The 18,052-nt window shown below is 39.5% G+C and overlaps 1 non-coding gene across 1 annotated transcript; it reads left to right on the forward strand.

Annotated features, from left to right (window-relative positions):
• The first annotated feature begins 16,776 nt into the window (after positions 1 to 16,776).
• LOC114809718 lies at positions 16,777 to 16,914 on the forward strand. The gene has a single exon (XR_003757495.1). It is a non-coding gene; the product is annotated as a small nucleolar RNA SNORA7 (small nucleolar RNA).
• Positions 16,915 to 18,052: the final 1,138 nt, after the last annotated feature.

An 18,052-nucleotide genomic window follows, 5' to 3' on the forward strand; every position in this document is an offset into this window, starting at 1 on the left:
GCTCCTCTGCCACCCACCTCCTCACCGTCCCCCGTTCTCGCTTATCCCACCGTCAACCCCTGGGCCATGTCCTCCTGCTGTCCTGGAATGCCCTCCCTCCTCACCTCCACCAAACTAACTCTCTTCCCCTCTTCAAAGCCCTACTGAGAGCTCACCTCCTCCAAGTGGCCTTCCCAGACTGAACTTCCCCTTTTCCCTCTGCTCTCTCTGCTGCCTCTCTGCCCCCCCACTTCACCTCCCCTCAGCTAAGCCCCCTTTCCTCCCCTTTCCCTCTGCTCCTCCCCCTTTCCCTCCCCTCAGCAATATGTTCATCTGCTCATTTATGTGACTGTGGGCAAGTCACTTAATTTATCTGTGCCTCAGTTACCTCATCTGTAAAATGGGGATTAACTGTGAGCCTCACGTGGGACAACCTGATTACCCTGTATCTCCCCCAGCACTTAGAACAGTTCTCGGCACATAGTAAGCGCTTAACAAATACCAACATTATTATTTATGTATGTCTTTATTACCCTGTTTATTTTGTTAATGAGATGTACATCCCCTTGATTCTATTTATTGCTATTGTTTTTGTCTGTCTGTCTCCCCTGATTAGACTGTAAGCCCGTCAGTGGGCAGGGATTGTCTCTTTCTGTTGCCGAATTGTGCATTCCAACTGCTTAGTACAGTGCTCTGCACATAGTAAACGCTCAATAAATACTATTGAATGAATAAATAAATCACAGATATGTACATACATAAGTGCTGTGGGGCTGGGAGGGGGAATGAATAAAGGAAGCAAGTCAGGGTGAAGCAGAAGAAGTAGTTGAAAAGGAAAAGTGGATTTAGCCAGGGAAGGCCTCTTGGATAACTCATACTCTCCCTTCAGATTCTTGATAATATCTCTACACTGACAGATATTTTCTGTTTGCATTTACCATATCAAGTTTGCCAATAAAACAAAATTATTTTGACATCTGAGTTACTATACCTGGTCTCTACTTTCCCAAAATGAATCTATATTGATTTAATTTTCTCTTCTTTACTTGATATTCAGTGATACTGTTACATATGAATTTATACCTTTCCATTAGAAAACACTATCCATTTTGAGTATTATTCTTTTAAATGTTTCCATCTGTTAAAGCTTTATACCTCCAGTTTCTCATCGGAGTGTTAATGTTTTAAAGGGAGGAAGGAGAAAAGGAAATCTTCACAATTATTTTTACCAATCCCAGAAAACTGATCTAAAACTGCTTATAACACAACCTCTCATCAGCACATTTGAACGACCCTAATAACTTTGGATTGTTTTCAGTGGTCATTTATACCTGTAGCCAATGATCACTTCTCACTTTCCTTCAGATTAAGTTCTCCTTAAATTTGGAGACTTATGTATTTTGCCTCTGACAGTCTGTCAGAGAACATAGGTTCTAATCCCAGCTCTACCATGTACTTGCTGTGTGACCTTGGGCAAGTTACTTAACTTCTCTGTGCCTCAGTTACCTCATCTACAAAATGGGGGTTCAATAGCTTGTCTCCCTCCTACTTATACTGTAAGCCCCTTTTGGGCCTTAATCATCTTGTATTTTACACAGCACTTAGTACAGTACTTGGCAGATAGCACTCACCAAACACCACAATTACTATCTCCTCTAGACCATTAACTTGGTGTGTACAGGGAACAACTCTATCAACTCTGCTGTACTCTCCCAAGTACTTGGTACAGTGTTTTGCACATAGTAAGTGCTCAATAAATATCATTGATGATGATGAAAAAGGAAGAGGATAAGTAGGAGTCCCAGGATCCATAGGTTCTTCTCTGCCCAAATAGCCATCGTACTGGGTCAAGAAATTCTCAGGTCTTTCAGGTCATTTTTCAAAAAAAAAGTTCTGCACACATCTCCCACTCCTCAAAAACCTCCAATCGTTGTTCCTTCCTTTCGCCATCAAGCAGAAATTCCTGACAATTGGCTTTTAAGCCATGGCTCTCTGCCTCCTGCTTAATGATTACACTCCAGCTCATAGGCTTTGTTCCTCTCAAGCTGGTCTACTCACTGTGTCTCCTGCTGCAGACCTCTTGGTCATGATCTCCTTGTTATATGGAAATCCTTCCCCCTGAATATCCAACAGACCACAGTTTTCATATCCCCTGTAGACTGTAAGCTCTTTGTAGGCAGGGATCATGTCTAGCAACTCTGTTGGACTGTTCTCTTCTTAGCGTTTAGTAAGGTGCTCTGCACATAGGTGTAAGCGCTCAATAAAACTACTGATTAATTCAAAGCTCTTCTAAAATCACATCTAAGATTTCTCCAATTAATTTCTAATCTGTCTCCCTTATGTCCCCAACTCCCTTGTTAGCCCTTTCATGTCATTTAACTACTTGAGTATGCATAACCAACCTTCTGGAAATTATGCATAAAGCTTGTATTACTTCCTCCCATTTATAATCTGCTTAGGCAACACTCTCCTGCCCTCTAGACTGTAAACTTTTTAAGGGCAGAGATTATTTTTACCAATTTTACTGTTCTCTGCACACAGAGGGTGTTCAGTAAATAATATTTATTTATTGATGGGTATATTGGTGAATCCATGAAGGGTCAATGGTCTACATCATTACAACTTTAGGGGAGGCCAAGAAATTACCTTTTGCCTGCTTGTGGAGAAGTTACAATTACAGACAATAGAGAATTCATAATCTTTCCTGATTATTCCTTGCAGATACTATATGGAGGCAGTGGGAGTGATTACCCTCATAAAAAAAACTATGGAGATGAGAGTATCATTTCACCAACATTGATTTCTCTAGGCTTGTTGGTGGGCACCAATAAGCCCCTAAAATTCTTAGATGCTGCACTATCGATCAATCATCTACCAATCTAAGTTAAAACACTTCTAAAGTCACATGGGGTTAGAGAAAGAGGAATAGAGGAGGCAAGGGTGTGTGGGTGAGCAAATTTGGGGCACAAATAGGGAGGTTGACAGGATAAAGCCTGGGGCATAAACCAGAGAGGGTGGGCAAAGAGGACCGTGTAAGGGTGAGGAGTAATAATGTTGGTATTTGTGGATTTATACCCCTTGACAGGAAAGAGATTATGTTTTCCCTACTATCATTATGCTGCTGGGTAACTTATTCTGTAACTTTGTTTACAACCCTACTCTAAAATTGATGCTCAGAGCAGCAGTTCTTATCAGCTGGTAAAAGTTAATCAACTATTTACGCTTATAGACAATTCTATCACTGGTACTCCGGCAAAAATCAGGTGGGTTTTGCACCTTGTCTTTGCTCCAATTTAAGCCAAGTTAGTTTGGAAGAAGAGATTGAAGAATGTCTTTTACAGGATTACTGCTATTGGATAATCAGTCAGGCAGAAAGATGGGCTGCCCACATGTATCTAAGAATATTAAAGTGACTCTACAAAATGATTTCAATTGCTTAGGGCTTTGAAGAGAGGTTTCTGAGTAGAAGGAAATATTGCAGAAAATTGAGAGCCTTTATTGTTGGAGGGCTTTTATTTTGTTTATTTTTATGGTATCTGTTAAGTGCTTACTATGTGTCTAATATTGTTCTCAGAGCTGGGATTGCTACAAGTGAATTAGTTAGGACACAGTCTCTATCCCACATGGGACATATAGTCTAAGTAGGAAAGAAAACAGGGCTCAAAACTAATGAGTTTTATCCATTTGAGTTTTCAGACTTTTGGAAATAGAGGCAACTTTTTTGTATTAACAATTGGATAGACTTAAGCAAATCAAATGATCTCTCCTGGTACCAGTTCCAAATTGATTTGCTTTCAGCAGCACCTGGGCATGAAGTAAGAGCTTACTGACTACTTGTGATGCTTCAGTTGAAACAGTGTTGCCTAGTGGATAGAGCACAGGTCTGGGAGTCACTTGTCTCTGTATGACCTCTGGCAGATCACAACTTCTCTGTGCCTCAGTTCCCTCGTCTCTAAAATGGGGATTAAGACTGTGAGCTCCTGTGGGACAGGGACTGTGTCCAACTCAATTTGGTATCCACCCCAGTGCTTAGAGCAGTGGCTGGCACATAGTAAGAACTTAAAAAAGACCACAATTATTATTATTGAGCACCTTCTTGGGGAGCATGCAGATAGAAGTAAAAGGGGGTGTCTCACCTGTTCTCATATAACTTACATTCTTATAGATTTTTTTTGTCTTCCTTTTTGGAATTTCCTGTGCTGGGCTTGTTGAAATGTCTGTCTATGCAGATACAATATTCTCACACTAAAATGGAGGATAATTAATCCTAGTAATCAGCCCATAGAGAAGTGTGAAGATTAATAAAGTGATTCCTGAAAAGACCTTTGCGTTTCTGGATAGAAACATTGTGTGTGCAAAATATGATTGTGTAGTTTTGCTTAGTGTTAAGTTATATCCTTCTTAACTATGCATAATAAAGAGTGCTTTATTAACTGTCCAAAGGTCACTGTGTTTACAAGCCAATAAATGTGAAATTTGAGAATTTATCATAACATGAATTCATCACATAGCATATGCTAGGTACATTAAGATACATATTTAATATTCTAGTATCAAGAATGATAAAATATGCAGAATGTGAAGGAATGTTTCCTTCTATTTTAAAATAAATTAGTGGGTTTAGAAGGAATACTTTCCTACCTCTCTCTTTCTCTTTCTCATAAAGAAGCTTCTCTATCCCTCTGATCATCCTGATTGTCCTTCTCTGATTCTGTTTCAACTCTGATCAGCCCTTCCTATGTTGAAAGGGTACCTTATGAATTCCCACCTTCCTCCTAAACACCTAGTTTCCTCCTCTACATTCAGGCTGTTCTCTGGGCTTTGATTCTCACCTACCCCTTTTCAATTATTCAATTTTATTTATTGAGTGCTTACTGTGTGCAGAGCAATGAGCAGTATGGTGTAGTGGATAGAGCCTTTACCCATGAGTCAGAAGGTCATGTGTTCTAATCCTGGTTCTTCCATGTGTCTCAGTGCCTCAGTTCATTCATCTGTAAAATAATAATGATGATAGTATTTAAGCACTTACTATGTACTAAGCACTGTTCTAAGCATTTATGGGGATTGAGACTGTGAGCCCCAAGTGGAATAAGGATTGTGTCCAACATGATTTGCTTGTATCCACACCAGCACTTAGTACAGTACTTGATACATAGTTAGTAATTAATAAATACCACAATTATTATAATTAGTGATAGTATTACTAAGCGCTTGGAAGAGTACACTATAGCAATAAACAGGCACATTCCCTGTCCACAATGAGCTTACAGTCTAGAGGGGGAGACACATATAATATATATGAATATACTAAATATAAATAAATAAATGCCTGCTGTCCCATATCCCTAGATCTCCTTTGCTGGGAACTATCTGGAGGGCCTCTGTTTGGATGGTGGACAGTGGGTGGGGAAATGAATTAAAAAAAATAATAATGATGGTATTTGCTAAGCACTTACTGTGTGTCAAGCTCTGTTCTAAGCACTAGGCTAGAGACAACCCAATCAGGTTGGATACGATTGCTGTCCATCATGAGGCTCACAATCTTAATCCCCATTTTACAGATGAGGTAACTGAGGTCCAAGTAACTTGCCTAAGGTCACACAGCAAGTAAATGGCAGAGTCGGGATTAGAACCCTTGATCTTCTGACTTCCAGGCCCAAGCTCTCTCCACTATGCTGTGCTGCTCCTTGAGGCATGAGTTTCAAACCCAGGATGCACTAGAGAGAGTCTTAGGCATGACTCCACCTCTCAGCCTCTACTCAGCCTCTAATATGGTGGTCTTTAGACAGAATTGAACAAATCTCATTGTACGTTTGACATTGCTGGTTTTCAGAAGCTGTAGTTTTCTCCACTGGGCATGGCACTTTCATTGGCTTGTCACAAAGTACCTGGAATTCTACTTCCCGTATTCTTTAACATGTCTTGGGTTAATTCTTTGTTTTCACCATCAGTCTGGTGAAGAAGGTCATTGTTCACATACTAACAGAAGTGATCTTAGGCCATCAGCAAATGGTCATCAGAAATGGCACTTAGAATGAAACAAAAAGCCTAATTTGATACAACATAATGCCACAGAATGTGCAATTAGAGTTCTGGGTGTGCCTTTGGTCTTCCATCATAGGAAGGGCTTGTTGGAATTGGAGCAGAATCAAAGGTTACCCAAGATGGGCAGAGGGATAGAGTGTCTTCTTTATGAGGTAAACTGAAAAAATTAGGGCACTTTAGTTTCAAAAGAGCAAAGTTGAGAGGGAAATTGAATTATATCAAATCATGAAGAATGTGGATAAGATGAGCACAGAATCAAAATGGTTATAATAGCAAGCATCATGTTACTTAGTGAAATGGAGGTGGAAGGTTCAAGACAAATTAAAAAAGAAACCTTTCTACGTAGTAAAAGATTAGTATGTACAAGTTGATTGTATAGGTAGATGGGGTTTAAGAAAAGTTTGGAAAGATTAATAGATAAAGGTCCATAATTGATTGTAAGAGGTATATCTAACCATGGAACATCTCTTAACCATGAGGTTTCTTATCAAGGAAATAAAATCTTCCTCCAAGCATTTCACTGCCACTGTCAGAGACAAACTACTGGGCTTAATGGATCATATTGTGGTATCATGTTGTAGAAAACAACAAGCAACAGGTGAAATGTCCAATGGTTAAGTGAATTTTGGACAAGCAAATGCTACTGTGGTTAAATCTGCAGGAAACACTAACAATTAAGGATGATAAAATATTTAGGCTCCTCTCAGGGTCACCCCAGGAGAGTTTTCAGTACTCTATCAGTCTCATATGGGAGGGAGAGTCAAGCAGAGGCATATCCATTCCATTTCTAGCTTGGGCAGTGGCTAGAAAGTGGAAGGCAATCTGCTACAAGTCAAAACTCACCTGTGCTAGGCAACAGTAGCATGGGAGAGAGCCAAGGGCAGAGACTCAGGTTTACTGCGCTGAAGGAAGCAATTGTAAGCCGCTTCCATATTTTTACCCAGAAAACTCTACAGATACACTACCAGAATAGTTGCAGGTGAAGGTGGGACGTTCTGAGAGAGATGTGCCCATGGCATCGCTAGGGGTCGTACACAACTCAACAGCAAAGGACAACAACAAATAGAAGAACCACCCACCAAGTGAAATCAACCTAGTACGTTTGAAGAGTGGAGTCCAAACAATGGTAAAATCACACTTGAGGAGAAAGGCATTCCGTTGTGTAGATGATGATTAATACGTCACATTTGGAAAGCCCTGGTCTTCCCAAGAGACTGCTAAGATTTCATAAATTACATGTGTTCCCTCACCTTCAAGTGGCCCTTTCCACTATAATAATAATGACAATCATGATAATAATAATTGTATATTTGTTAAGCATTCACTATGTGCCAAGCACTGTACTTACTAAGCACTGATACAAGATAGTCAGGTCCCATATGAGTCCCACAGTCTAAGTAGGAGGGAGAACATATGCAAGAACAAAGCTAGTCAACCAGGAAAAGGTTGATCGGTAAAGAGAAAAGGCAGATAGACATTAACAAAATGTGGACAGCACCTTTATTGTGACAATTTTTTCCTCTTGTTCTTTAAACCAAACTCTGATTTAAGGCAGTGGAGTGTTGATATGCAGACCAATGATACCCTAATGACTGACAGACAGTAGTTAATAAATGGAAATAGGAAAGAAAAAAATATTAAAACCAATCAAGACAGGTGTAAACAACTCATAAAAGGGTAGAAGTAGGAAGAGGAAACATATTTTAGGCTAAGCTGCTAACTCAGAAGAGTATGAGCCAATTTTGCATCTTGTCTCCTGTTTCAAAATTTCCAACATTCCCCTGAGGTTATGTATAATTAAATAGTTTACTATCTAGTGGAAGTTTTGCCATTTTTTTTCTACCTTAGTCAGTTTCCTGGTAATAATTGCATTCAGTGCTGTGTGGTAGTTGAAATTTCAGACATTATATGCATGATGGAAATTAATGTATGTAATAGGAAGCTGCTAGGTCTTTTTTTAATCCTAATAGAAGCCTTTATGGAGTGCATAATGTTACATTTATGTATATAGAGTGGTGATTTATTTACTCTTCATGTTTGTATGCTCGGATTTTCCTTGTTCCCCTTCTAATAATGTTCCTTTACATGCTGACTACAAATAACCTGTTCCTCTACTCTTCTCCCTTTCTTACATTCTCTCAGGAAATTCATCCAACCTTGTGATTTCAGCCATCACCTCTACAGGCTTGACATCTTTAAGTAGTCCTCCAGCTTGTCCCTCACTAGAGAAGCAGCGTGGCTCAGTGGAAAGAGCACGGGCTTTGGAGTCAGAGGTCATGGGTTCGAATCCCGGCTCAGCCACTTGTCAGCTGTGTGACTTTGGGCAAGTCACTTAACTTCTCGGTGCCTCAGTTACCTCATCTGTAAAATGGGGATTAAGACTGTGAGCCCCATGTGGGACAACCTGAATGCCCTGTGTCTACCCCAGCGCTTAGAACAGTGTTCAGCACATAGTAAGCGCTTAGCAAATACCAACATTATTAGTTTTACACAAATGAATATCTATGCCTTGTCCCTGGATGTCTCCACCTAGATGATCTTTTGGTGTGTTAAACGCAAAGTCAAAAGCTGAATGCATTAGGCCCAGCCCAGCTGTTCTGCCATTTTAGAAAGTGGATCTGGAATGCCTCCATTTCAGGCAAACCTTGAAAGGAGTTCTCTGGAAAAAAGACAATAAGTCAAATCCAAGGGCACACAGGTCGGGGTTAGATAAATAGAAAGGCAAGGCTGGGAGTAGGAGAAGACTTTTCAGTGTGCCACCCATTGGCAAAAAAAGCAATCAATTGTATTTATTGAGCACTTACAGTGTGTAGAGCACTGTACTCAGTGCTTGGGAGAGTACATTATAGCAGAGTTTATTTGGCACTAAATGACTGGTTCCCCTTAGTTTTGCACTGCCTGCCCTTCAACAAAAATGGATCTTATCATGGGAGACAGATCAATCATTCAGTTATATTTATTGAGTACTTATTGTGTACAGAGGACTGTATTAAGCACTTGGGAGAGTATAATACAACAGAGTTGGTAAACATGGTCCCTGACCACAAGGAGCTTACAACCTGGAGGAGGAGAACTGATGATATTTATTCCTACTCAACACATCTTTAACACTTTTTACTTCATCTCATTTTTATACTGAGCTCCACTTCACCATCTTCTGTCACTAATAATGAGAAAAACCAAAACAAAAACAAATAAAAAGTATCTTCCTGGGCACACACAGCTACACTCTCCTCATGGGCTAGTTCATTTCCTTACTGCTGTAGTTGGTCAGAATCCTATCACATTGGTTACTATGTTGCAATAGGCTGAGTTAACTTTTAGGTGACAGAATGTAGCTAGAAAAACAAAACCATTATGGGGTTTGGATTCCTATATTCATTTATTTATATTAGTATTATTGTATTTTTACATACATATTTCTTATGTATCAAACAGTGTTCTAAGTGCTGGAGTAGGCACAAGTTAGTCCCTGTCCCCCATGGGGCTCACAATCTAAGTAGGAGGGACATCAGGTATTGATTTCCCATTTTACAGCAGGGCAAACTGAGGCCAGAGGGAAGTTCAGTGAGTTGCCCAAGGTCACATAGCAGAGACCTGGCAGAACTGAGAATAATAATAATAATAATGTTGGTATTTGTTAAGCGCTTACTATGTGCAGAGCACTGTTCTAAGCGCTGGGGTAGACACAGGGGAATCAGGTTGTCCCACGTGGGGCTCACAGTCTTCACCCCCATTTTACAGATGAGGTAACTGAGGCACAGAGAAGTTAAGTGACTTGCCCAGAGTCACACAGCTGACAAGTGGCTGAGCCGGGATTCAAACCCATGACCTCTGACTCCATAGCCCGGGCTCTTTCCACTGAGCCATACTAAACCCAGGTTTTCTGATTCCCAGGCATGGGTTTTTCTATTAGGCAACAGTGCTTCCCAATAGAAGCATTTGTTCTTTTTCCTCTGTTGTCCACCTCCCATTTCATCTACCTCAAAATGTGCTTCTCTAGCTGAGACCTTCAGCTCCTCTGGAAAATCCAAACATGTCTAGAATGCTCACACCCACAGAGGAATCCTCTGCTGATTTTCATATTGCTCACTACCCTGTTCAAATATTCCCTGCCCCAGACAATGATTTCCAGGCAAATACAGTGTGGCTCAGTTAGGGAACAGGTGGAAGCTCCCTATCTGAAACAGAGGCTCTGCCAGAAGTCATAAATAGGCTGCCTGTCAAGGTGGAACTTCCCCATGTTTCATTTTCCCTGTCAGTGAAATGACTAGGAAATAAATTTCACCTCTGTAAAGCAGTCAAGTCCTGCATATAGGCAAAGAGACTACATAAATCGGGACCCGTCTTATCTTGGCAGATTGCAGTTGCAAGGGCAGAACAAAACATTACAGAAACCCTGGTGTTGACCTAAAACTCAAATTCTGGAATGAAATCAGTCTCCTAGCATGATGCTACTCTACCCTCAGCACAGCTGGCTACACTGGCTAGGACACTTAAAGAAAATGAATGGCAAAAGATATAGAAATAGCTGATGAATGGTGGTGATATCAGAAAACCAAAGCAGGAAGAATATACTAACATGTTTTATGGATACAGTGAAACAGAGCCTCAAACAATGCACATCTCAGCTGAAAACTAGGCATCGATTGTCACAGGAAGACCAGCTTGGTGTAATGCAATTAACAATAATAATCAGGATCATATTTGTGGTATTTTAGCAGTTATTATGTGTAAACTCCCATACTCAGAACTGGGGTAGATACAGCATAATCGAATCTGATACAGTCGTTATTCTACACGGCTCTCACAGTCTAAGAGGGAGAAAGAACAGAGATTGAATCCCTACTTACAGATGAGGAAACTAAGGCACTAATAAAAATAATAATAATAATAGTAATAGGATTTAAGTGCTTTCTATGGGCCAAGTACTATAATAAGTGCTGGGTAGATACAAGATTAGTACAGTGCTAAGTGCTTAGTAGAGTGCTCTGCACACAGCAAGTGTTCAATACATGAGATTGATTGAATGAATGAATAATCAGGTTGGAAACAGTTTCCATCTCACACGGGGCTTGCAGTTTAAGTAGGAGGAAAACAGGTATGGAATCCCCACTTTACAGATGAGGAAACTGAGGTATTGAAAAGTTACATAACTTGCCTAAAGTCAAACAAGCAGGCAAGCAGAGAAGCAGGAAAGAATTGCTTTTTTGGAGGAAAGTTCTAGTGAGGAATGAGATACAAGAGGCAAATGCAAAAATAGCACCAGATAATGCAAAAATCAGGTAAAACAGCCTAAAATGGTACACATTTTTTGCGCAATGTGGCTAGATTTGTGTAACCTGAATTGACCTTTTCAGTCACAGCCATATTCATAGGTGAATTTCTCTATAAGCGGTATATTCTTCAAGTACAAAGGACTACAATAAGTAGATAGAAAACTCAGCAATGCTTTACTGGGAAAATCAATCAATCAATCAATCATATTTATTGTTTGCTTAATATGTTCAGAGGACTGTTTTAAGCTCTTGGGAGAGTACAGTTTAACAGAGTAATCCTGACTTCGCCACATGTCTGCTATGTGACCTGAGGCAGGTCAAAAACTTCTCTGGGCCTCATATACCTCAACTGTAAAATGGGGATTAAGACTGTGAGCCCCATGTGGGACAAGGACTGCATCCAACCTGATTAACGTGTATCTACCCTAGTGTTTTGCATACAGTAAGTGCTTAACAAGTACTGTTATCATTATTGTTATTATTATTATTATTAATGATCTTGCAGTCTAGGAGGAGGAGCTTACAGTCTCCATAGTTCCCCCTTCCCACCTCCCATCATCTTCATTGGTGAAGAAGCAACCAGAAACTGTCTAGCTACATTCTAGGACTGATGTGGTGTCTAGAATAGAAATATATGAATTTGAACAGGGATTCTTGGGGTTTGTATATCTTGTGTTAGATTGTTCTTCTGTAATTGTAATCAGATAGGAGATCATTTGCAGTGCAATGATAATAAAGGGTAGTACAGAATCTAGTTGCTGGGTATTAGCATGCACAGTCCATTTGGGGATGCATTCAAATAGGAAGGGGTATACAAAAAGGCATATATGCTCAATAAATGTAACTAAATATGGTGGATCAATGCTAAAGATATCAAGTTGCTTCAAACATTTGAACCAAGCTTGTATACATACACATGCCATGATGTAACATTTAGATGTCAAAAGCATTAAATAGATTGAAATGACCACCCTGGAAGTATAACGCATGTGAATACTTCATCAAAAACCTGCTCTTAAGCCATGTTCATCAACAATTTCAAAAACTGGGTATCAGAGAAATTTTGAAGATATTTTGCTTTGAAATTATCACTAAAAGTATCAGTATTTTCAGAACATAATAGCATGAAACACTCAAGTTTTTAGATCAGAATAGAGCATAATAGCATTGAAACATTCAGTTTTTTAGATTAGTATAGTGATCATAGCTTAATGTGCAATTATGTGTAGTTAGAATTAACCATTCCTAAGGAGTTTCTTAGTAATAATTTTTTGATAATGATGGCAAAATTTGAAAAAAATGCAATTTACAGGAGTTCCATTTAAAAAAACAAAATAATACAAATGTAATATTTTATCACATTATCCATTGGAATGTAAATAAATTAGCTTATTATGTTTCCTCAAATCCTTCTGATGGTTCCCATTGCAATCAATCAATTATTAATAATAATAATAATAATTTTGGTATTTGTTAAGCCCTTACTATGTACAGAGCTTGTTCTAAGCACTGGGGTAGATACAGGGTAATGAGGTTGTCCCACGTGGGGCTTACAGTCTTCATCCCCATTTTACAGATGGGGTCACTGAGGCCCAGAGAAGTGAAGTGACTTGCCCACAGTCACATAGCTGACAAGTGGCAGAGCTGGGATTCGAACCCATGACCTCCAACTCCCAAGCCCGGGCTCTTTCCATTGAGCCATGCTGCTTCATGGTATGGTAAGTACCATGTTTTAATGGTATTTATTGTGCACATACTGTGGGCAGAGCACTGTACTAAGTGCTTGGGTGAGTACAACAGAACAAGCAGACATGTTCCCTGCCCATAATGAGCGTACTGTCTAGAGGATTGAAGGTGGTAAGTCCCTCAAGTGTTTTGACTCTACCCAAAGAAAGTTCCCAGTTTGAGCAGAGGGTAGAGAGGCAGTAGATCTCAATCAACCTCTCCGGAATCAAACCCAAATCAGAAAGGACCATGGCATTGACAAGATATGGCCCAGTCTGCTGCCTCAAATGGCAAGGGGAATTGGAAGGGGGAGTAAGATCCTTGCCCACGAGGATTATATCCACATCCACCAACTCCCCAACACGTAGTACAGTGTTCTGAACACAGTAAGCTTCCAGTACGTACCACTGCCTCTCTCAGGATTGTACCTGGAGAGTTTTCAGTATTCTACGATCTCAGCTATGGGAGGGAGAGTCAAGCAGAGGCATACCCATTCCATTCCTAGCTTGGCAGTGGCTAGAGAGTGGAAGGCAATCTGTTACAAGTCAAATCTCACTTGTGATGGGCAGCAGGTGCATGGGAGAATGTCAAGAGCAGAGATTCAAGTTTACTGTGTGGAAGAAGACAATGGTAAATCACTTCTGTATTTTTACTAAGAAAACTCTATGGATACACCACCAGAACAACTGCAGATTGAGGTGGGGCATTCTGGGAGAGATGTGTCTATGGAGTCACTATGGGTCAGATATGATTCAACAGGACAAGACAATAATAATAACTAATAATTATGGTATTTGTTAAGTGCTTACTATGTGCCAAGCACTGTTTTAAGCACTGGGGTAGATACAAGGTAGTCAGATTGTCTCATGTGAAGCTCACGGTATTAATCCCCATTTTACAGATCAGATAACTGAGGTCCAAAGAGTGAAGTGATTTGCCCAAGGTTACACAGCAGACAAGTGGCAGAGTCGGGATTTAGAACACATGACTTTCTGATTCCTAGGCCCATGATCTATCCACCTCACCAAGCTGCTTCCCTGATTAGACATCCCACAAAATATGTGTTCTCTGATATTGTGTTCTCTGACCACAACAGTACTATATAAATAATATAAATTCATTTATTTATATTAATGTCTGTCACCCCTTCTAGACCTGGCTCTGATGGGTCACGAGAGAGAAGGTTTATATCTTAATTTTAATTCTACCATATGTGTGAGGAGGATTCCCTGATTACAATTTACCTCTCATTCTGACTAAAGTGTTTAGTTCACATGCAGTATTGCCAATATGCTGTATCATTAGAGTTCATGGCATCTACTGGTAGATAATTCCAAAACATACAATCCTGTAATAAAGTATTTGTCATAGAATTCACTTTATCCTGGAATCCATTGACCTAAATAAATTCACAAATCCAGCTGCCCAACCTTGGGAAGAATAGCTGCTTATGAAAAGTCTACGGTCATGTAGGAGGCCTTAATTTTAATCATAATATTCTACTAAACAAATAGTACTTGCAGAGGCATTCAGAATTAGATGTAGAAAAGCTTCTTTGCAAATTACTGGGGTTTATAATGATTATTTAGACCACAAAGGATAAAATAATCCCATTTCAAATCAATCAAATCAACAATATCATCACCCAGGTTTGTCAGTTTTAGTATTTTTATAATTCATGCTTTCATTACCTACAATAGTGCCATCAAATCGTTGAATTCTGTCTAACCAGAATATATGATACTCATGTTGGTACTGATTGTTCACAAATGTAACATAATTTTGAATACCTGCACCTTCATTCTCAGCCAACATAACAGTACTGATGAACCAATCCACTGCTCATTTCGCTCCCTTTATGATTTTGTGAAAAAAAAGCCATAGATATTAATATTAATTGATCATTAATTATTAATTTATATATTATGCATTTGCTTGTTTATTCATATAATATCCATCTTCCCACTTTAAACAGTAAGCTTGCTTTGGGGAGGGAACATGAATACTAAGATGAACTTTACTCTTCCTGCAACCAGGCAGTCTATCAAGCTTATGTATTGAACACTTACTGTGTGTGCAATATACGCACAATATAACACTATAACAGAGTAGGTAAACACATTCCCTGCCCACAAGGAGCTTACAGACTAGAGGGGGAGATACACACTAATATAAATAAATAAGTTATAGCTATGCACATAAACACTGTCACTTATCGATCAATTGATATAGATAAGAAGATGCAAGTAGGCAATCCTTAAAAGAACAGAGTAATTCTGAAGTTTCTAACCATGGTCTGCAAAATAATATGAGGAGCTATGCAGGTCAAAGAAAATTCTATGAGGATGATTGTTAATTGTGTGTAATTATTTTGAACTGTGAACCATTAAGTCATTTTGCTTCAGATAAGCTACATCAGTGTAGTTGCATATTGCCATCTCTTCCTCTCCAGTCTCAGGAATTACCTCAGCATGAAAGGTTTCACCCTATTTTAGGAAAGTTTTAAATCAAAATATTTTAAATATATTTCAGAGAGAGTGAAAGCAAAACACCAGTAACTCATAATTATCTTTAAAATTCAAATGCTTGCTTGGGCACAATGAGCATGGGAAACGTCACTAACACTAAATTTCAGGTCTCTCTGCCTCTTGGTTGAAGGCTGCTTCGGCCACCCTAGGGAACTGGGCTCAATTAAGGACCAGACTCTGTTCTGACCTTTGGAAACTGACAGCAATACCCTGCTCTGCCCCTGCTGAAACCCCCTCACCAACTAAAGAGATAGAATATTATATCCCTTTCATGAGTATTAAAGATCTAATCTGACAAGAATGCCACAGATGCCGATTAGGGATAGAGGGCCTTTTTTTTTTTCCAAAAATGGAAGACACATGATTACCTTTTATGGGTGAAGTATTCTAATTATCCACTGGGGAATCATTTCAGGTTACAGAATTTTTATTGAAAACCATTTAATTTTCAGTACCTGTCAGTCGAGGTGGACAATGTAAAGGCCCATATAAGAATCACCAGAGCACAAGACCAGGCTCTTCATCATTTGCATGCCCCCATATAATATAATTTTTATCTTCTCTTCACAGAGAAAGGCACTGAAATTGTAGATATCACCCCTAGACTGCCACAAAGCATATTGGCTGAGGCAAGCTTCTAATAATAATGCCAAAAATGTAATCTTATGAAGTAGCTATATTTATCCACCCATGAGATAGTTTCCTATATGCTAATTAAAAACATGAAAAGAATAATGAGCATTTTCTTCATATTTCTATGTTTTCTTTCTTCCATACCAAATTAAAATGAAATCTCTTTATATATATATATAAAATTTTCCACAGTGATTTCAGCATTTTAGTAATGAAAGTCATAAGAGTAATAAAATCATTAGGAAGGCAAAGCAAATAAGTGAAAATCCATGCTTATATGTATTACTTTACTAATATATGATGCCAGTTGAATATAGGTCTAGTAAACTAGCTATGTTGTTTATTGTCTCCAATATTGAAATAAGTGAAACTTGAAATTTTAGAAATACACTTTTACACTGTTTTGCTACCACAGTTGAGAGGTGTTAGTGGTTATAAGGTACCAGTCCATCAATCAGTGATATTTATTGAGTACTTACTGTGTGAAAAGCACTTTACTAAGTACTTGGGACAATACTATACAACCGAGTTAGTAGATGCATTCCCTGCCCAGGGGAAGAAAGATATTAAAATAAATTATATTATGTTACCACTCAGGGTCACACCTGGAGAGTTTTCAGTACTCCACCAGTTTTGACTACAGGATGGAGAGTCAAGCAGAGGCATATCCATTCCATTCCTAGCTTGGGCAGTGGCTAGAAAGTGGAAGGCAATCTGCTACAAGTCAAAACTCACCTGTGCTGGGCAGCAGTGACATGAGAGAGAGTCAAGGACGGAGACTCAGGTTTACCTCGCAGAAGGAGGCAATAGTAAACTGCTTCTATATTTTTACTAAGAAAACTCTATGGATACACTACCAGATTGCAGATTGAGGTGGAACATTCTGGGAGAGATGTGTCCATGGCATCACTATAGATAGGACACGACTCAATAGCATAAGACAACACCAACAACAAAGTACTATGTGGCTATGGGGCTAATGGTGGAGTGAATATCAAGTGCATAGAGGGTACATATCAAGTGCATAGGAAACACAGAAGGGAGAAGGAATAGAGGAAATGAGGGCTTAGTTGGAGAAGACTTCTTGGAGGAGATCTAATTTTAATAAGGCATTGAAGATGGGGAGAGTGGAGATCTGATATGAAGAAAGGAGTTTAAAGAAATCATTCAAATAATTCCTCTAGAACCTTTGTCAGTCAATGGTATTTACCCAGTGCTCGCTGTGTGCAGAGCACTGTACTAAATGCTTGAAAGAGTACAATACAATAAGAGTTGGTAGAGATGATCACTGCCTATCTTGAGGCTATATTCTAGAGAAGCGGCGTGGCTCAGTGGAAAGAACCTGGGCTTGGGAGTCAGAGGTCATGAGTTCGAATCCCGGCTCTGCCAGTTGTCAGCTGTGTGACTGTGGGCAAGTCACTTAACTTCTCTGGGCCTCAGTTACCTCATCTGTAAAATGGGGATTAACTGTGAGCCTCATGTGGGACAACCTGATTCCCCTGTATCTTCCCCAGTGCTTAGAACAGTGCTCGGCACATAGTAAGCACTTAACAAATACCAACATTATTAGAGGAGGAAAAAGGCATGGAAATACATGACAGGTAGGGGAAATGGCAGGGTTTTAAGATATGTACATAAATGCCAAGGGTGGATTGAATATCAAATCCTTGAAGGGACAGATCCAAGTGACTTAGACTGCCCAGATGGGAGAGGGACTAGGGAGAATGAAGGCTTTGTCAGGGAAGACCTCTTGGAAATGATGGTATTTTAGGATAGCTTTGAATGTTAGGAGGGTAGTGGTCTTTTGGTAATGAAGCTTGGTGGGGTGGGCAGTTCCAGGCAAGAGGGAGGACATGTGCAAAG

Source organism: Ornithorhynchus anatinus, chromosome 2, assembly GCF_004115215.2.
Source record: "Ornithorhynchus anatinus isolate Pmale09 chromosome 2, mOrnAna1.pri.v4, whole genome shotgun sequence".
NCBI classification, from domain to species: domain Eukaryota; kingdom Metazoa; phylum Chordata; class Mammalia; order Monotremata; family Ornithorhynchidae; genus Ornithorhynchus; species Ornithorhynchus anatinus.